The sequence below is a fragment of the Microcebus murinus genome, chromosome 4, assembly GCF_040939455.1.
Source record: "Microcebus murinus isolate Inina chromosome 4, M.murinus_Inina_mat1.0, whole genome shotgun sequence".
NCBI lineage: Eukaryota > Metazoa > Chordata > Mammalia > Primates > Cheirogaleidae > Microcebus > Microcebus murinus.
In genome coordinates this window covers 92,998,047-93,017,529 of record NC_134107.1, presented here as the reverse complement: position 1 = coordinate 93,017,529, position 19,483 = coordinate 92,998,047, and the positions used below count along the sequence as shown (strand labels likewise).

The window sequence follows — 19,483 nt, the reverse complement described above, 5'->3', positions numbered from 1 at the left end:
TAGCTAGTAAATAGCAGAGTCCGCACTGAATCCACATCTGTCTTATCATGAGACTCCGTATTTTTTTACTACCCCTCCCAACAATGGTTTAGTCAATACCTGCAGGAAATGACAGTCTGCAGTGATGTGAAGCAGAGTCATTTTCTGAGTGTATACAAATTCAGATGCAGTTGTCTCCTTCAATGTTTTTCACTCTTTTCATTCTGCTTTCTGGGCTTGTTCATGTGCATGGAATCAAATCTGAGTATAGTAGCACAATGTGGACATTAGATATCAAGTGATATAGCCTTTTGCTGAACAAAAATTATCTTAAAAACAGAACTAGAAATTTCAAAGAATGAAATGTTTTTAGGTTTCTTAAATCTATCATAAATATCAAAGTTCAACTGATTTTTTACCTTAAGGTATAAGGTACAAAAATAAAAATAAAAAGACAAGATGTCTGAGTTGGAATGAATTGAGAACTCTTAGCCTCATCAACCTTCCTCTTGTCTCCTCTACAGTTTATGGCCACACACCTACTAGCTGCCCTGCAGCTTCTGCTTGGACAGGATAGTCTGTTTTCTCTGAGATATCACTATAATGAGGGTCTTCCCTGGACCTTTCACTCTTGAGCACCTGTGCTTACTTGGCTCAAGCCAGTGTTTCGCTCTTTTCAGCCTCAGTGTCCCCACCTGTGATGTGAAGATAATAACCCCTAAGCCACCAAATTGTTGTGGCTTAAATAAAACCTGACATAGCATTATTCACATAACCAAAAGGTGGAAGAAACACAGGTGTCCATCAACAGATGAATGGATAAACAAGATGTGGTATACATACAATGGAATATTTATTATTCAGTCTCGAAAAGAAAGAAAATTCTGACACATGCTACATGCATGGATCTTAAGGACATTATGCTAAGTGAAATAAGCCAGTCATAAAAGGACAAATACTTTATGGTTCTGCTTATATCAGGTACCTGGAAAAGTCAAATTCATAGAGAAAGAAAAAAGATTTTTCTTTAGTTAGATTGATTCCTAGGTATGTTATACTTTTTGTAGCTATTATAAATGGGATTGCTTGCTTGACCTTTTTTCAGATTGTTCACTGTTGGCATATATAAATGCTACTGATTTTTGTATGTTGATTTTGTATCCAGCAACTTTACTGAATTCATTTATTAGCTCTAATAGTTGTTTGGATGGGCCTTTAGGTTTTTCTAGGTATAAGATCATGCCATCTACAAACATAGCAAATTGGACTTCTTCCTCTCCAATTTGGATGCCCTTTATTTATCTTCCTTGCCTAATTATTATGGCCAGGACTAAAAGTATGATGTTGTATAAAATTGGTGAGAATGGACATCCTTGTTTTGTTCCAGTCCCTAAAAGAAAGGCCTTCAATTTTTCCCCATTCAATATGATGTTGGCTGTCAGTTTATCATATGTGAACTTTATTATTTTGAGGTATGTTGCTTCTATACTCATTTTGATGTCTTGATGAGGTTTTTTAAAATCATAAAGTGGCATTGAATTTTATCAAATGCTTTTTGAACATTTATTGACATAACTGTATGGTTTTGTTCTTGATTCTGTTAATGATTCATAATATTTAGATGATTTTTAAAGATACAGGAAATAGGTTGGATATCTTAATGAGGAAGGTTAGAAGGAGAAGGGAAGAGGGTGCAGAATACAGCTCTGGGCCTTTCCAATACTAATGGTGGAGAGAAAGGGGCCAGCAAAGAAGATTCAGAGTGGCCAGACAGAAAGGGAAGAAAAAAATTCAAAAAAGCTTTTTTTGGTATTATGAGAAAAGAAAGAACAATACTAAAAAAACTATAAACTAAAACTCTGATGAAGAAATTGAGAAGGACACAAAAAAATGGAAATATATTCCATGCTCATGGATTGGAAGAATTGTGTTAAAATGGCAATACTACCCAAAGCAATTTATAGATTAAATGCAATCTTTATTAAAATAACAATGACATTGTTCAAAGAAATAGAAAAAAAATCCTAATATTTATGTGGAACCACAAAAGACTCTGAATAGCCAAAGTAATCCTGAGCAAAAAGAACAAAACTAGAAATATCACACTACCTGACTTCAAAATTTACTACAAAGCTATAGTAACCAAAAGTGTATGGTACTGTCATAAAAACAGACACATGGACCAATGGAACATAACAAGAAACCCCAGATATAAACACACACATTTATAGCCGATTTATCTTTGACAAAGATGCCAAGAGCATACAATGGGGAAAGGACAGTTTCTTCAATAAATGGTGCTGGGAAAACTGGATAACTGTATGCAGAATGAAACTAAACCCCTACCTCTCACCATATACAAAAATCAAATAAAAATGGATTAAAGACTTAAACTATGAAGTTACTAGGAAAAAAACATTGGGGAAATGCTTCAAGACATTGGTCTGGGCAAGGATTTTTTATGTAAGACCTCAAAAGCATAGGCAACCAAAGCAAAAATAGACAAATAGGGTTATATCAAACTGAAAACCTTCTGCACAGCAAGGGAAGCCATCCAAAATGTGAAGAGATAATCCACAGAATGGAAGAAAATATTTGCAAGCTATCCATGTTGCAAGGGATTAAATAATTGCAAGCTATCCATCTGACAAGGGATTAATAGCCAGAATATATAAGGAGTTCAAAGAACTCAATAACAATAAAACCCAAATCTGACTTAAAAATGGGCAAAAGAGTAGACATTCTCAAAAGAATACACACAAATGGCCAGGAGGTATATTAAAAAAATGTTCAACATCACTAATCATCAGAGAAATGCAAATCAAAACCACAAAAAGATATCATCTTATCTCAGTTAAAATGGTTTATATAAAAAAGACAGGCAATAACAGATGCTGGGAGGATGTGGGAAAAAGGGTAATCCTCATACACTGTTGGTGAGACTATAAATTAGTATAGCCACTGGGCAAAACAGTATGGGAGTTCCTCAAAAAACTAAAAATTGACCTACCATGTGATGCAGCAATTCTGCTATTGGGCATATATTCAAAAGAAAGGAAATCGATATATTGAAGGGATATCTGCACTCCCATGCTTATTGCACCACTATTCATAATGGTCAAAATATAGAAGCAACCTCGGTACCCATCAATGAATGGATAGAGAAAATATGGTATATATACACATTGGAATATTATTCAGCCACAGAAATTCTGTCATTTGCAGCAACATGGACAGAACTAGAGGAAATTATGTTAAGTGAAATAAGCCCAGCACAGAGAGACAAATATTGTATCATCTCACTTATATGTCGGAGCTAAAAAAAAAAGTGGATCTCATTAAGATGGAGAGTAGAATGGTGGCTACCAGAGGCTGGGGAAGGGCTTGGGGGAGGAGAGGAAGAAGGGGAAAAAATTATATATGTGTGGTTATTATCACTGAACTGTACAGGTAAAATGGTAAAGATGCTAAATTTTTATGTATGTTTGACCTCAATAAAAAAGTATAAAAAAATATATTCACAACTAATATCAAGTAAATGTCTTAGGTGGGTAGTGGAGGATACACTTAAAATATGTGAAGAAACAATCATCTAGAAGTATCTGTGATTGTCATATTTTTTCCTGATAAACATCCTCATAGAGAAGAGAGTATATTATAGAAAATGCAATTTACATTCTCCTCTCTTAATATATTCTACCACTCACAATGCTTGTCTTGCTTTTGCGTAAAGTTCTTTCACTCAGCGAGTAAAAATGTATCATTTGAAAATAAAGTTTGGGTTTTTTATATGTAAAAAAAAAAAGAATGTTGCTGAGAAGTGGAGGTAGGGGCTGGGGGGGAGAGTGGGGAATCATTGTTTAATGAGCACAGAGTTTCAGTTTGGGATGATGACGTTCTGGAAATGGATGGCGATGGTCACACAATATGAGTGTACTCTTTGCCACTTAAATGTACACTTAAAAATGGTTAAGATGGTAAATGCTCTGTGTATTTTACCACAATTTAAAAATAAAAATAAGGCCGGGCGCGGTGGCTCACGCCTGTAATCCTAGCACTTTGGGAGGCCGAGGCGGGCGGATCGCTCAAGGTCAGGAGTTTGAAACCAACCTGAGCGAGACCCCGTCTCTACCAAAAATAGAAAGAAATTAATTGACCAACTAAAAATATATATACAAAAAATTAGCCGGGCATGGTGGTGCATGCCTGTAGTCCCAGCTACTCGGGAGGCTGAGGCAGTAGGATCGCTGAGCCCAGGAGATTGAGGTTGCTGTGAGCCAGGCTGATGCCACGGCACTCACTCTAGCCTGGGCAACAAAGTGAGACTCTGTCTCAAAAATAAATAAATAAATAAAAATAATGTAACCTGAGCATATCCCTAGCTCAATGACAAGAACACAGCTGCTTCTCAATGAATACCTATTCCCTCCCTCCCACTCACGTGACACCTGCCTTGGGGGTCGTGAATCTCTCACACCCAAGTATTACAAGAGTACCAGTCACGTGAAAGAGGATTCCCTTCTGGAAGTAGGAAGCAAATGGTGGCACTTGAGAGAGAGCATGAGACACTCTGCATCCACACCCCCTTAACAGCAACTTCCAGACGTGGACATAGCATCTAGCTGCGGGGTGATGACCCGTGTCAAAGAAAAAACTCCTGTAGATAGGACATCCTACACGACCAGATCATGAACACTGGAGGCGTGCGCCTAGAATAGAGGACGGCAAAACGGGCTGAGCTGCTCTCGCTGGGTCCCAGCCTCCTAACGCCTCGACAGCCGCTGCGCCCAGCTCCGCACCCTGCGCACTCTCCCTCCCTCCCGCTCCCCTGCCCTCTCCCCTGCTCTCCGCACACCCGCCCCCGCTGCAGTTCGCCCCGCCCCGGCCCCTCCCACTCTCCGCCCCGCCCCTGGCCCCTCCCACTCCCCGCCCCGCCCCCCGCCCCTCACATTCCCCGCCCCGCCCCGGTCCCTCACACTCTCTACCCCGCCTCGGCCCCTCACACTCCCCGCCCCGCCCCTGGCCCCTCCCACTCTCCACCCCGCCCCAGCCCCTCACACTCTCCGCCCCGCCCCCGGCCCCTCACACTCTCCGCCCCGCCCCCGGCCCCCTCACACTCCCCGCCCCGCCCCGGCCCCTCACACTCCCCGCCCCGCCCCCCGCCCCTCACACTCCCCGCCCCCCCTCCCGCCCCTCACACTCCCCGCCCCGCCCCTCACACTCCCCGCCCCGCCCCCGCCCCTCACACTCCCCGCCCCGCCCCGGCCCCTCACACTCCCCGCCCCGCCCCCGGCCCTCACACTCCCCGCCCCGCCCCCGGCCCTCACACTCCCCGCCCCGCCCCTCACACTCCCCGCCCCGCCCCCCCCGCTCCTCACACTCCCCGCCCCGCCCCACCCCCGCCCCTCACACTCCTCGCCCCGCCCCACCCCCGCCCCTCACACTCCCCGCCCCGCCCCACCCCCGCCCCTCACACTCCTCGCCCCGCCCCACCCCCGCCCCTCACACTCCCCGCCCCGCCCCTCACACTCCCCGCCCCGCCCCTTTCCTTCAAGCCCTGCCTGTTAGAAGAAAATGAAAGTGAAATAGGGAGCCGGCCTTCTTGAGTCTGCTGCTCAGGTGAGTGAACCCCGCTAGACCCAGGGACCCCTGCCCTCCCTAGGAGAGCCCTCTCCTCCAAGCACTCCAGCGGAGAAGAGCCCCTTCCGAGCGACCGGTCCCCGCCGCTGGAGCCTGCCCCTTTGCCCCTTCTCCGCTGCCGGGCTCGCCCGCCCAGGCCCCGGAGTAGTTTCCGCGCTGGCCCGTCTTCCCGGGAGGGGGCTGGGGTGGTACCGTGACTTCGGGTCACCCCGCTGTGGCTGGAACTGCCAGAGACCGGCACCTGAGCTGCGGGGAGGGGTGGGTGGAGCTGTGAGAACCGGGCTGTAACCCCGCCCGGTGTGGGGGAGGGCTGCACAGTTTGAGACTCCCATCGCCGAAAGTCTCCCCCATCCCACCCAGGGGAGAGAGGGGCAGGCTGTTCAGGACCTTCAGCTAGAAATGTGTGCGCTTTCGAGACTGCTCTGTGCCCTAGAGGACATGAAGGCAGGAAGTCGGTTTGGAGCAGGTGAGAGAAGAGCCCAGGGAGTGCTCTCAACACCTGTGTGCGTGATTGTAAAGATCAGTGAAGATGTAGGCAAAGCAGTAGCATCTCTGGCACGTGGGGGGTGCGTGGTCAGTGGCCACTGTTCCTGTGATGATAATGCTCCATTATAATCTGCATCATGTGAGCAACACGGGGCCTGCTGGCATACGATGGGAGAAGATGGTGGGAAACACCTGGGCACTGAGGGTCTGAGCAGGGATGGATGTCATGAAAAAACTGTCAACAGCTTTAGCTCTGAGGTTCCCACCAATTTTCCCTGCCTGTTTGGGAGATGCAGTTTCTCCTTCTGACTGACCGGATCAGTGGACCAGACTATCTAGAAGTTCTTGTTGTTCCGGTTGTTGTTTTTACGTTTTCTTGTTTTCATCCTTCCAGTTCACTCTCCCTCTGTTTTCCCTTGCATTGTTTTTCTCATGCAAACTTCCTCTTGTCTTCTCTTTCCCCTTTCTTCTTTCCCTACCAGGTCTCCCCCGTGTTGCTTAACTGGAACGTGTCACCCCCATGGCCTCAGCAATGCCCCTGGCAATGATGTGGGAGGAGGTCACGTGCCCTGTCTGCCTGGATCCCTTCCTGGATCCTGTGAGCATCGACTGTGGCCACAGCTTCTGCCGGAATGCACCTCTGAGGTTGGGAGAGACGGGCACAGCGTCTGTCCTGTGTGTCAGTGACACTTTCGGCTCAAGAACCTCTGATACAACCGGCAGGTAGTCAACGTGATGGAAAACCTGAGAAAAATCAGCCAGGATGGCTCCAAGGAGGGCACACCGGGGATGCAGTGTGCAGTGCATGGAGTGAAACTTCACCTGTTCTGAGGACGATGGGAATGTCCTTTGCTGGGTGTGTGCCCAGTCTTGTAAACACCGTGACCACTCCAGGCTCCCTATCGAGGAGGCTGCTCAGGAGTACCAGGTGAGGCCTTAACACAGAGACTCCAACAGGAAGAAAGAAGGTGGGCCCTGATAAGTGCTTTGCTTCCCAGAGGTGGGGATGGCAAACAGTCACCTCTGGAGTTGAGGGGATGGGGAAAGGAGGGGTGTTCTTCCTTCCATGCCTAATATAAGGGGATAATTGCAGGCTAAGCACAACCTTCTCATTCCCTAGGAGCAGGGGCTATGCTATGGGACAGTGCTTCAAGGATCACCCCACCCTAATACTCAGTCTGGTTTGGGACTAATCTGTTATCTTTCTCTGCAGGAGAAGCTCCAGGTGGCATTGGAAGAGCTGAGAAAAAAAAACAGGAGGCGGCTGAGCATTTGGAAGTTGCAGTGAAGACAGCAGACTGGAAGGCAAGAGTCATGTCCTAAAGGCAGGGCAGGGCCCCGGGTGCTGGACTCACAGCCTTAACCATAGCCATCTCTGTCAGAGGAATGAGATATACCAACTGCCCTCTAGATCTCCAGATGGAGGGGATAAACAGAATGGAGGCTCAAAGGAGAGCTCCCCATAAAAGCATAAAGATCAAGAATCATGGCAGAAGGTTCTGAGAGGGTTGAACTATACCCTAAAGCTCCCTGCTCCTCTGAGCCCAGTCTTGGGCACTGATAGCATCAGTACCTTGTTGTCTGAGCCAGAGGTACCCTAGGAGAGAAGCCCAACTGCTAGGTGTTTCAGGAAATAACAAGGGCTGTGAGGAATAAACTTCAGGGAACCATCAAGGCCTGGGGTAGAAAAAAATCATCTGACTAGTTGGTTGCTTGACTGTGTCCTTGTCGCTTATCCACAATAATAATGGAGAACCAAAGTTCATTCCGCGCTGGTGATTTGTTAGTAGAGGTGGGGCATGTGAGGCATTAGAGAGGAGTGGAATGGACAGTGCATTCCAGAAGAGGAAGATTTGGGATTGAGGAAGGGTGAGGCAGGCTGTGGTGGCAAAAGGAATCATCTTGTGTCATTGGGTAGCCTTCCAGCTCCTGGCAGGAAAGGGAGAGCAAAGAAGGGCCCAAAGACACCCTTTTCCAGGACTAAGGGATGGTAGATGATATTGTGAACCTGACTTTGTGAGGTTATTGGGAGTAAAAACAGGTGTTCCTCTCTTGGTAACTCACTGAGATATGAAGACAAAGCAACACATTTGAGCAGTGACTGGGTTTTGGAAGAGAGGTTGAAAAAAAGTCACTGATACAACAGGTTCGTGCAGCGATGGTTGTAGGCCAGCTACAATGTGCTCCCTACCAATCCCGTTCCCCTCTCAGTCCCAGAAGCCTCACCCACCTACCTCCCCAGCAAAAGTGAGTGAGTGAGTGTGTGTGTGTGTGTGTGTGTGTGTGTTTATTCCCAGACAGTATGGGCAGAGTGGTGAGTCTACAGGGACTAGAGATAGGTACTGATACTCCCATTCCCAAAGCCTGGGAGATTTTAATAAAAACCATCTCTTTCTCTTTCCCTTGACACCAAAGAGGAAGGTTGAGACACAAAAATCTACGATTCATACAGAGTTTGCGAAGCAAAAGAACTTCCTTGCCAAAGGGGAAGAGAGGCAGCTGCAAGAGCTTGAGAAGGATGAGAGGGAACAGCTGAGACGTCTGGGGGAGAAAGAGGCTGAGCTGGCCCAGCAGAGCCAGGCCCTGCAGGGGCTGATCTCGGAGCTGGAGTGGAGAAACCACAGCTCTGCACTGGGGCTGCTGCAGGTAAGAGGAGGACGGAGGCCCCCTTTGAATTGCAAGAAGTAACTGAGGCTGGGCGCTGTGGCTCACGCCTGTAATCCTAGCTCTTGGGAGGCCGAGGCGGGCGGATTGCTCAAGGTCAGGAGTTCAAAACCAGCCTGAGCAAGAGCGAGACCCCATCTATACTATAAATAGAACGAAATTAATTGGCCAACTGATATATACATAAAAAATTAGCCGGGCATGGTGGCGCATGCCTGTAGTCCCAGCTACTCGGGAGGCTGAGGCAGAAGAATCACTCAAGCCCAGGAGTTTGAGGTTGCTGTGAGCTAGGCTGACGCCATGGCACTCACTCTAGCCTGGGCAACAAAGTGAGACTCTGTCTCAAAAAAAAAAAAAAAAAAAAGAAGTAACTGAAAAAAGCCAGAGCTATCTGGAGCTACCGTTAGAACAAACAGAAACCTGGTCCCTGGGATATTCTTAAACAAACTGGAATTCAGACTCATGAGTGATTTGCATTTAAGGCACAGAAGGGTACAGATTAGGAGGGAATATTCTATTCAAAAATGAACAGAAATGGCCATCCCTGGTACGTGTTGCTCTAACACATACCAGGTGTAGGACCTTGATCTTTCTACGCACCCAGTTTCCCACATGTTAAATTGATATTCTAATATTACAGATCTCAAAGGATTTTATGATGATTAAATGAGAAAATATAGTAAGGCTCTTTGAGTGTCTGGCCATGAAAAGATTTTTAAAGTAAATGTAACATAACTAAAAACACTAAACTGAATATTAAGAGGCAGTAGCCAAGCCCCAGCCCTGCCACCGATTCTCTCCATAACTCTAGGTTAAGTCATTTTTCTTTCCTGGACCTAATTTCTGCATTTGTGAAATGAGAGAGGTAATGGACTAAATAATAAGGGTTGCCCAAACTTTGGTCATAAATTTATCATCTTTACACTTTCTGCTACTCTGTGAATTATCGACTTAACATGTTATTTTTCTTTTAAATTGTCTTACCCTTTTCCCTGAATAAATTAAGTTTAAAAGGAAATTTTTCCAAAGCAGTAGGAGCTGGGAAATCATGTGTTTATGTGTTACTGGTGTTTCTTATAGTTTATTTTATAACAATAATATTAACTGCAAATTCTTTTTTTTTTTTTTTGAGACAGAGTCTCACTCTTTTGCCCAGGCTAGAGTGTCGTGGCATCAGCCTAGTTCAACAGCAACCTCAAACTCCTGGGCTCAAACAATCCTTCTGCCTCAACCTCCCAAGTAGCTGGGACTACAGGCATGCACCACCATGCCCTGCTAATTTTTTCTATATATTTTTAGTTGGCCAATTAATTTCTTTCTATTTTTAGTAGAGACGGGGTCTCCCTCTTGCTCAGGCTGGTCTCAAACTCCTGACCTTGAGCTATCCTCCTGCCTAGGCCTCCCACAGTGTTGCAAATTTTTAAATAGCCCATATATCCTGCCAGGCATTCAGGTGGGTGCTGCTATTATCTCTGTTTCATAGATGAGAAGACCAAGATTCAAAGATGTTGAAGCTTAGTGAGAGACTAAAGCTAAATAACTTAAGCAGGTTTACCCAAACAGTAAGATTTAGAGTTAAGATTATAATAAATATATAACTCTTTTAGAAAAATCATCACTATATGTTCTACTTAAGATCACCTCACTTCTATCAGTGATATGTTTGCCTCACTTTGGGGAACTATGAACTAGATGGTCTCAGAAATCCCTTCTGCTCTAATATCCTGCAGTTCTTCTTTTTCCCATACCTTTTCACTGTCAGATGTGGTCATAAAGCCATTTCTTTCTGGTTTGTACAAAAAAAGCTGATTGTATTGGACTTCCTCCTGCCCAACCTTGAACCAGGCTTTCTAAAGCACTTTGGACAGGGCCTTGGACCCTACCAGCTCTCTCCCATGTAAGGATACCCAGCCCCTGCAACAGAATATTCTCAGATGATTTGATCTCCTATACAGGAGAGGGAACGTTAACTATAGCACAGGACAAAGCTCTAACTAGCCAACCCTTCCTCCCCAAACAACTCAAGCCCTCAAGTGAGATAGAGCGGGTTCTGGGCATCCTACTTGGCCATTTTCCCTGTGTGACTGATTCTGGACTTCAGCCAGGCTGGGCTCTTTGCCCTCTTCCACCCTCCTCCCTCCTTTCCCCTGCCCCCAAGAACCTGGTCTTTCTGAGTCAGAGTCCTTAAGCTGATGATCTTTCCCTAGCTATTGGTCACACCCACACACCACATCCTGGTGATACCACAAACATCCACGCGTCCTTTCTGCTCCAAGTTGGTCAGAATCATCTTTTGGGCCTTGATCCAGAGGAAGGGAAAGGGCAGTACCCCAGGGACCGCAAGGAGGTATCACATCGCCCACAGGGCTGAAGTCTCAGTGGTGAACCAGAAGCTCCAGAACTTACTCTCTGTCTCTTTTCTCCTCAGGATGTGAAAAATGTCCTGGAAAGGTAAGGAGAAGTTTTCTTTGTTAGAAGAGGGGATAGCAGGAAGCATATATCATCACTATGAGAAAAGTTATCAATTATAAATAAATACCTACGCTGAAGTTTTCTCCATCCGCCTCCCTGTTCTCAAAGATGTGATGCTCTATAACAGGTGTCCTGTTTGTTGTTTTACTTCAAAATAAGATATGTGCAGTGTGCATAGGAATATGTTCATAGCTTTTTTTATTTATTTATTTTTTTTTTTTTTATTTTATTTTATTTTTTTTTTTTGAGACAGAGTCTCGCTTTGTTGCCCAGGCTAGAGTGAGTGCCGTGGCGTCAGCCTAGCTCACAGCAACCTCAAACTCCTGGGCTCGAGTGATCCTTCTGCCTCAGCCTCCCAAGTAGCTGGGACTACAGGCATGCGCCACCATGCCCGGCTAATTTTTTATATATATATCAGTTGGCCAATTAATTTCTTTCTATTTATAGTAGAGACGGGGTCTCGCTCTTGCTCAGGCTGGTTTTGAACTCCTGACCTTGAGCAATCCGCCCGCCTCGGCCTCCCAAGAGCTAGGATTACAGGCGTGAGCCACAGCGCCCGGCCCATAGCTTTTTTTAAATTATGGTCCGGCCCTCCAACAGTCTGAGGGACAGTGAACTGGCCCCTGTTTAAAAAGTTTGAGGACCCCTGCTCTATAAAATAGTTTCTGGTTTCAGAAGGCTAACACATGGACACCTCAGTTGGTGAATTGCCCAAAGTAATTGGATTATAAACATCTGCACACAGTAAAGCCCTGCCAAACAGGGAAATTCTGGGAAGTTCTAGATCTATATATTGCTGGGATTTCCTCTTTAAATGGAATATAACCAATTACAAACCTCTCAGAAAGGGCCATGATAAGACCTAAGGCATGGGCAAGACTCCTTAAGTTTCCTTACAAAAGTAATCCAGCCTATATCAGATGCTTTGCCTGTAAAATTAAATAGAACGTGATGCATGGTGACCTCAGGCTTAGAGAAGAGATAAACCGCAGAGCCTCATATAACCAGAAACTCCTGCGTAGGAACTAAATCCTGCATTTTTACCTCTCACCTCCTCCCCCAGAGACCTGAACACAAGAGGTGTTTGTGAACTTGAATTGAATTGAATTATTGGAGGTTGTAGCGTTACAGTTTGACGTAGGAGGTAGGAGTGGAAGAAAGGAGTCTCAAACTCTCTTTTCCCCAGGAGTGAGTCCTGCAATGTGAAGAACCTGGACATTGTCTCCCCAAACCTGAGTCGTGTGTGCTGTGTGCCAGGGCTGAAGGAGATGCTGAGGATGTGTGGAGGTGAGGCGAGCTCCAGGAGCTGCGGGGGGAGCTGCAGGGGGTACCCAGGGTGCAGAGTGGGTCCCAGGGTTAGGGAGAAAAAGAATGGACAGCAGCTCCAAGGCAGGCCGGAGCAGGTGGGGCAGAGACAGAGGTAGGGAAGATGGTTTTCTCAAAGGTCAGGGCAAAGGCCAGACTAGCTGAGGGTCACTTCCTTACATGTTGAGGTTCAGGGTCACCCCCATCCTGGCTCTGGAGTTTACACAAATCCCCCTGCCGTAGGCAGGCACAGGTTACTGATTTACCCCACACGAGACCTGACTGTGGTCCTCTCTCTGCAGTGCACGGCACTCTGGATCCAGGCACAGCCAACCCCTGGCTCATCTTTTCAGAGGATCGGAGACAAGTGAGGCTTGGACTCTCTCAGCAGGAGGTGCCTGAGAATGAAGAGAGATTTGATAATTATCCCATGGTCCTGGGTGCTCAGTGCTTCAACTCTGAAAAATTTTACTGGGAGGTAGATGTGACAGGAAAGGTCTGGGACCTGGGGGTTTGCAGCGACACGGTACGAAGGAAGGGTATTTTTTCACCCAGCTCGCAAGAATGGCTTCTGAACAATTTGGTTGTGGAGCAAACAAAAATATGAGGCTAGCACCTACCCCCAGACTCCCCCCCACCTTCAGGTGCCTCCACGCCAAGTTGGGATTTTCCTAGACTATGGGGCTGGCTCTGTCTCCTTCTACAACATCACTGACGACGGCTCCCTCATCTACGTCTTCTCTGAATGTGACTTCACTGGACCTCTGTGGCCCTTCTTCAGTCCTGGTTTCAATGACACAGGAGGAAATGCAGCCCCTTTGTCCGCCGAAGATGAGACATTAGGGACCCACCAACTGTGGATGGCGCTCTCTGGACACTGCCACCCTCCCTGTTGGCACTCCTTCTCAGCCACAGACCCCACACCTTTTCCCATAAACTCTGTGCCACCTCTGTCTCTACGGGGGCATCAGGATCCCAGCCAGCAGGCTTTAGCAGCAAGATCACCTCAACACCAGTATTCCTGCCCTAGATTGCTTTATGATTCCCTCCACGGAAGCGAACTCCTTATATTTGGCCCAAACTAATCTGGATCAACAAAAATGTGATTTTGCCTTCTTTATGTGACTGAAGTTTTGTTTTCTCCTCTCTGTCTCTAGGTTGTCGCCTTTGGTCAGATCTCTATTATATTTTGTATGGTTTGTAAGAGGACTTTTCAAAAAAAAGTTGTACTTTAATCCCATTCAATTTTTCTTTCATCTTGAAATACTTGACAGCTCTGAGTATAATTAATAATGATGTATTTATACCATTGTTCATGTTTTTCTTGCCTTGAGTGTCCCCTCCCCCCATATTTGGAATATTTGGCTTGGACTGAAGACTCAGGTCAAGAGTGTCTTGTGTAACTCCCCACAGCAGCCACTGTGATGACAGAAGACCGTGTGAGGCTCTGATCACTGCCTGAGGGGGGTGCTACCTCCTCACTGTGAGAGAACTCCTGGTTTTGAAAGACAAAGTTCTTCTGGGGCCAGTATAGCTCTCTGGATCTCTGACCCTTACAGACCTAAGACACCTTCTGACCATGTTCTTAGTGCTAGGGTGTGGAGAGCTAGTGCACATGGGTCTTATAAAGATTTCTCCAAAGACTAGGATAGAAAGAAGTTTCTTTACTTTTCCCTGGGTGGAAAAAGGGCCAACACAGAACTGAAGGAAGTAAAGGGATGTTGGCAGAAAGAACCAGATACTCAGGCTTTTTATTTAGGGGGTGAAGAAGGTTTACCACTATAGCCAGGTCAGTAGGGTACTGCTGCATCCACTCAGTTCTTCCCTCCTGGTGGAGAGCTAATAAAAAAGAAACTGAAACTGCAGCACGATGTGGAAGTCCAAGAGTTGGCTCTCCTGCCTTTCCTTGGAGAAGGGATTATTGTAAGAGATGTCACTCTGCCCTCAAGATATGGCTGAGGCCTGAATCTCAGACCCCGCTGTTCACTTAGGAACTCTTAAAAACAGATCCTCAAAAGCAATTTTAAGAGAGAAAGAGTTACATCACTTTTCTGTCTGTTGAGCTCTTTTCAGAAGTTGTGCAAAACGGAACTCCTACAGGGTGCCTGTTAGTGAAAGAACTCATAGGATTGATCTTTAACTGTCAACTAGGAAATTGCAGGATTCGATATTTTCCTGTTAATTTTGCGAGGCTGCCCCTTTCACTTAGTGGTTGACCAGTGACAAAATCCAAGTTCCTGGAGCTCTCTGCCCCTGGAGGGTCAAGGTTGGGGTGTCTCCTGCTCTCAGTGTTCTCCTTGACAACTGGTAGATTCCTATGCCCCTTGACACACGGTGATTTTAATATCATTCTTCTCTGAAATGCTTGCTCTTGGGCAATGCTTTCTGACTTTTCCAGAAGAATAAATGTTGCATTCACTACGGGATCCCAGAGAAGAGGTGTGTATGAAGTGGATGTGACCATGTCCCCAATCATAAGGAAGGGATCTGGAGCCTAGAGAAGTGTGTGTCTGTCAGTGTGTGTTCCAAGGCAGCTTTAAAGCCATGAGTGCTAGGAAGAAAGAGCCCAGTTTGTCCTCCACATGCTTCACTACAGAGGACAAAGTATCCTGTCAGCCAAGGTGAGGGGAGAACATGGGAGAGAGCATGGTAGTGAAGGTGGTTTCATCTCCTTCCTGTCTGGGTGACCAAGTTACCTGCCTTTGCCCTTGGCCCCATGGCTCCTACTTGAATGGTTGGTGGTGGAAAGAAGATTTGTAAATAGATATAAAAAAGCAACCCAAACAAAGGAACCATCTAAGTCCCAGGGATCAGCCAATTAATGAGCCTTCTCAGACGTCTGCAGCTCAGACTGTACCTCAGGGCCTGGGGCTTCCAGATGGAGGACAGAGAAGAGGGGCAGGGACAGGCACCGGACAGCTTCTGCAGACAGAGACCCAGGAGGGTGGTTTGGTCTCTGGGGTCAGAAGTAAATGGTGGGACATGGACTCCATCTGGAGTGTCCCCACAGGTGGGTTGTGGCAACTTCCTTCCCTCCCTTCTCTCTTCTCAAACCCGAAGTACCCCTTACTGTTGCCATCTCCTCCTCAGTTCTCTTTGATGGAAGAAACCTTCCCTATCCTTCTAAATTCAGACCCCGCAGCCCTGGATGGTTCTACCTCATTCCACCCACATCCACCCTCTCTTCCTCTGAAAAGATCTCCAGCCAGTGCATCCTTTGAGCTCCTCCCTAAGACACACACACACACCTGGTTCTTGGCCTCACCTTTGACCTGGACCTCTGATGGCTGCCACTGGATAAAGGCCAGAGCCTGGAGACCTGTGGGGCTGGTCTCTCTGGGTCTCCTGCAGGAATTGCCTCAGCCTGGTGAGGGACTGCAGGTAGGGAGGGTTAAGGTGTGGAAGGGGCTCAAGGGAGTTAGTGTCTGCCCAGGGGAGTGTGAGTCACTGCAGCATGAGGCTCTGGGAGCTTTGTTGATGAAGTTTCTTTCCTACTACAGGTCCTGAAACCCAGGGTTTGGAGCTGAAGCTCTCCCCAACCACACCCTGATTATAATGGAGTTGATGAAAGAGCATTTCAGATACCACAGGCCTGTCGTAGTGTGAAACACACTTGCCCGGAGATACAGAATGTGGCCACATCCTCTCTCAGCCTCCTGATTCAGCCTTGGGAACTGTTTCAGCAGAAGTATTGAGCCCACAGCCTTATCCAAGCTGCACTGTCTGTAGGGACAGCCCAACAACAAGGATCAGCAGCTGCAGGTAGAGCCATTCCGCCCTAGGGAGAGAAAAGAAGGGATCCCAAGTCCTGTGGTAATGTCTGAGAAGGGTGTGGCTGCTGGAGGTTGGCCATTGCATCCCCTGTCCCTAACACAGTGCCAGGTGCAAAGCAGGTTCTCAGGAAATAGTTGCTGGAATAGATCCTGGGAGTCTAGCTGAAAATTACACTCGGATTGAAGATGAGGGAATATCTTACTTCAGATTGCATAAGACTAAACGTATTCACTTCCAGGACAAGTGACTAATATGCCAGTCAAAAAGGTATTTCTCACTGTGTACAAAATGTGCTGATCCCCCCCTCTCTCCCTACTTTTAGACTCTAGAAGCCCCACGTTTCTTTGGAAATTCAAGAGAAAGTAGGAGCTCCAAGAGGGAGCGCCAGTAGTGCCATACTGGTTTTCTTGATGATCTAGCAAATGTTGGTGTTTCTTTTAAATTTTTTATTGACATAAATGTGCATTCAGAAAAGTGCACATACTGTGCAAATCAATAATCTTTACAACAAAATAAATATACCCCTGTAATAGAATCCATATCCAGAACGTTACCAGCACCCCAGCGGATCTGGCCGAGCTCCCTCCAAGTCACAGCCCACAAGGGCAATCACCATCCTCACACATACAGCATAGATTTATTTTATCTTTTGAATCATATATATATATATATATATGAATGTAATTATACAGCACCCATTCTTTTATACGTAGCTTCATTTTAGCTTCATAATGTTCACAACGCTACATATGTAAGATTCATCCTTATTTCTTGTAATTGTGATCCATTCATTGCCATTGCTATTTCACATTTCATTGTTTGGATATACTATAATTTATTATTATTGATATTTAGGTAATTTCTAGTTTGAGGCTATTAAAATATAAATAATTATTTCATAAATATATATAAATAATATCAAATATAGAGGTGGCTGTTATACCCCCTCGAAGATCATGGTGAACATTATCAGTCAGAGCTTCTATGAAATAGAAGCTTTCAAAATGTGTTCCCAGTGAAGCAACATTACCTGACAGTCTTGATCACACATATGTTCTTTATGCAATGAATATGAATATTCTTATATGTCTGTTCATGAACATATATGTATGTGTGTGTGTTCTACATGTATAATATATTTTGGAGGATAGGTCTCTAGGAGTATAATTGTTTTGTTCTATTATACCTTTGAACAAGTTTCATTTGAGATGAAACATAAAAGAAGTGACTATATTTCAATCTACTCTCTGGAAGATCCCACTGGTTGCTTGGGTCTTCTCATTCTCACTCAACATCCCCCATACCTGCCATGTCATATTTATTTCATACCAACTTTGTTCTAGCATCCCTAAGAGAAAGGTCATCCTCTTATTCTTTCATACCAACTTTGTTCTAGCATCCCTAAGAGAAAGGTCATCCTCTTATTCTTTCCAAAAAGAGCATAATGACATAGAACTAAAAGCAGAGGACAGAGAATCTAGATAAGTTTTCAACTACCTTAATTTTGTGGGATTTATTTTTAATATATAAGATATTCAAATTATACCAGTTGCCCTGGTATTCGGTTCTTTTTGGGAAACTCATCTGAATTCAGCAGATGATTAGTAAAAATGTATGGAGTGAATCGGGGAAACACTTGGTAGAGTGCACAAGGTAGTCAAAAAGTTCTTAAATAAGTTTTGGTCGAAATGAGTTAAAGACTTAAATGTAAGACCTGAAACCATACTACAAATCCTAGAAAACATGGGGGAAAAGCTCCTTGGCATTGATCTCAGAAATAATTTTTGGGATATGACACCAAAAGCAAAAATAAGTGGGACTATAGCAAACTAAAAATCTTTCGCACAGCAGAAGAAACATCAATGTCAAAAGAAACAATCAACAGAATGAAAAGGCAACCTAAAGAATGGAAGAAAATATTTGCAAACTGTGTATCTGATAAAAGGCTAATATTGAAAATGTATAAAGAACTCATACAAGTCAGGTATCAAGGTAGCATATAAGCCAATTTAAAAATAGGGAAAGTATCTACATAAACATTTTTCTAAAGAAGACATACAAATGGCCAACAGGTAGATGAAAAGGTGCTCAACATCACTAATCATCAGGAAAACAAATCAAAATCATCATGAAATATCACCTTACACCTATCAGAATGGTATCAAAAAGATACAATAGTATCTTTGATACAGTAGTATCAAAAAGATGAAACATAAGAAGAAACTTAAGCATTGGAGAAAAGGGAACCCTTGTACACTGTTACTGGGAATGTAAACTGGTACAACCATTATGGAAAACAGTATGGAGGTTCCTCAGTAAACTAAAAATAGAATTACCATATGATCTAGCAATCTCACTTCTCAGTATATATATCCAAAATGAGGATCTCGAAGAGATATCTGCACTCCCATGTTTTTCACAGTATTATTCACAATAATTAAGACATGGAAACAATCTAAGTGTTTGTCAATGGATGAATAGTTAAAATATTTTGGAATATTATTCAGACATAAAAAAGAAGGAAATCCTGCCATTTGCAACAACATGGATGACCCTTGAGGGCATTATGCTAGGTGAAATAAATCAGACAAAGAGTACAAATAACTCTGTTCTCTTTCTAACAGTAAATAAAAAAATAAAAATAGTCAACTCCTTCTGAACTCATCAGAAAAAAACTAAGTCCTGAATAATTCAACTTCCACACATTTGACTTCTTCCACTTTTCCCTCACTGAAAAATGGAAAAAGAATATATTCTAACAAACATGGTATTCTAAATTTAGTTTGTGTTTAACTGTTGGAAGAAGGGTTAGGAAAGAACTAACGTGCTCCTGCATTATTGAGTCATGCAAGAGGAACTTTTTACATATTTAATCCTTCCAACAATAAAATCAAAAGGCATTAATTACCTGAAGTTTAAGAAAAGGATCACTGATTTTCTAGATTTGAAAATAAATATCTTAATTGCAAAATTCCATGTTTTAAAAGTTCTGTTTTCATAAGTTTTGTAAATTTTTAAAAGAGGAAATGAGTATAAGTGATGGTTTGCTCCCTTAGTTGATATGCTGGTGGGAGGAGACTATCATAATGATGTAAATGTAAATAATCTCATTTATCAAAATCTAAATACGTTGGCATATCAAGTTACCTTGATATTTGGAGAC

At 44.6% G+C, this 19,483-nt stretch overlaps 1 pseudogene; it reads left to right on the top strand.

Moving 5' to 3' along the window:
• The first annotated feature begins 5,542 nt into the window (after positions 1-5,542).
• Positions 5,543-14,394, top strand: LOC105866783 (E3 ubiquitin-protein ligase TRIM21-like; annotated as a pseudogene).
• Positions 14,395-19,483: the final 5,089 nt, after the last annotated feature.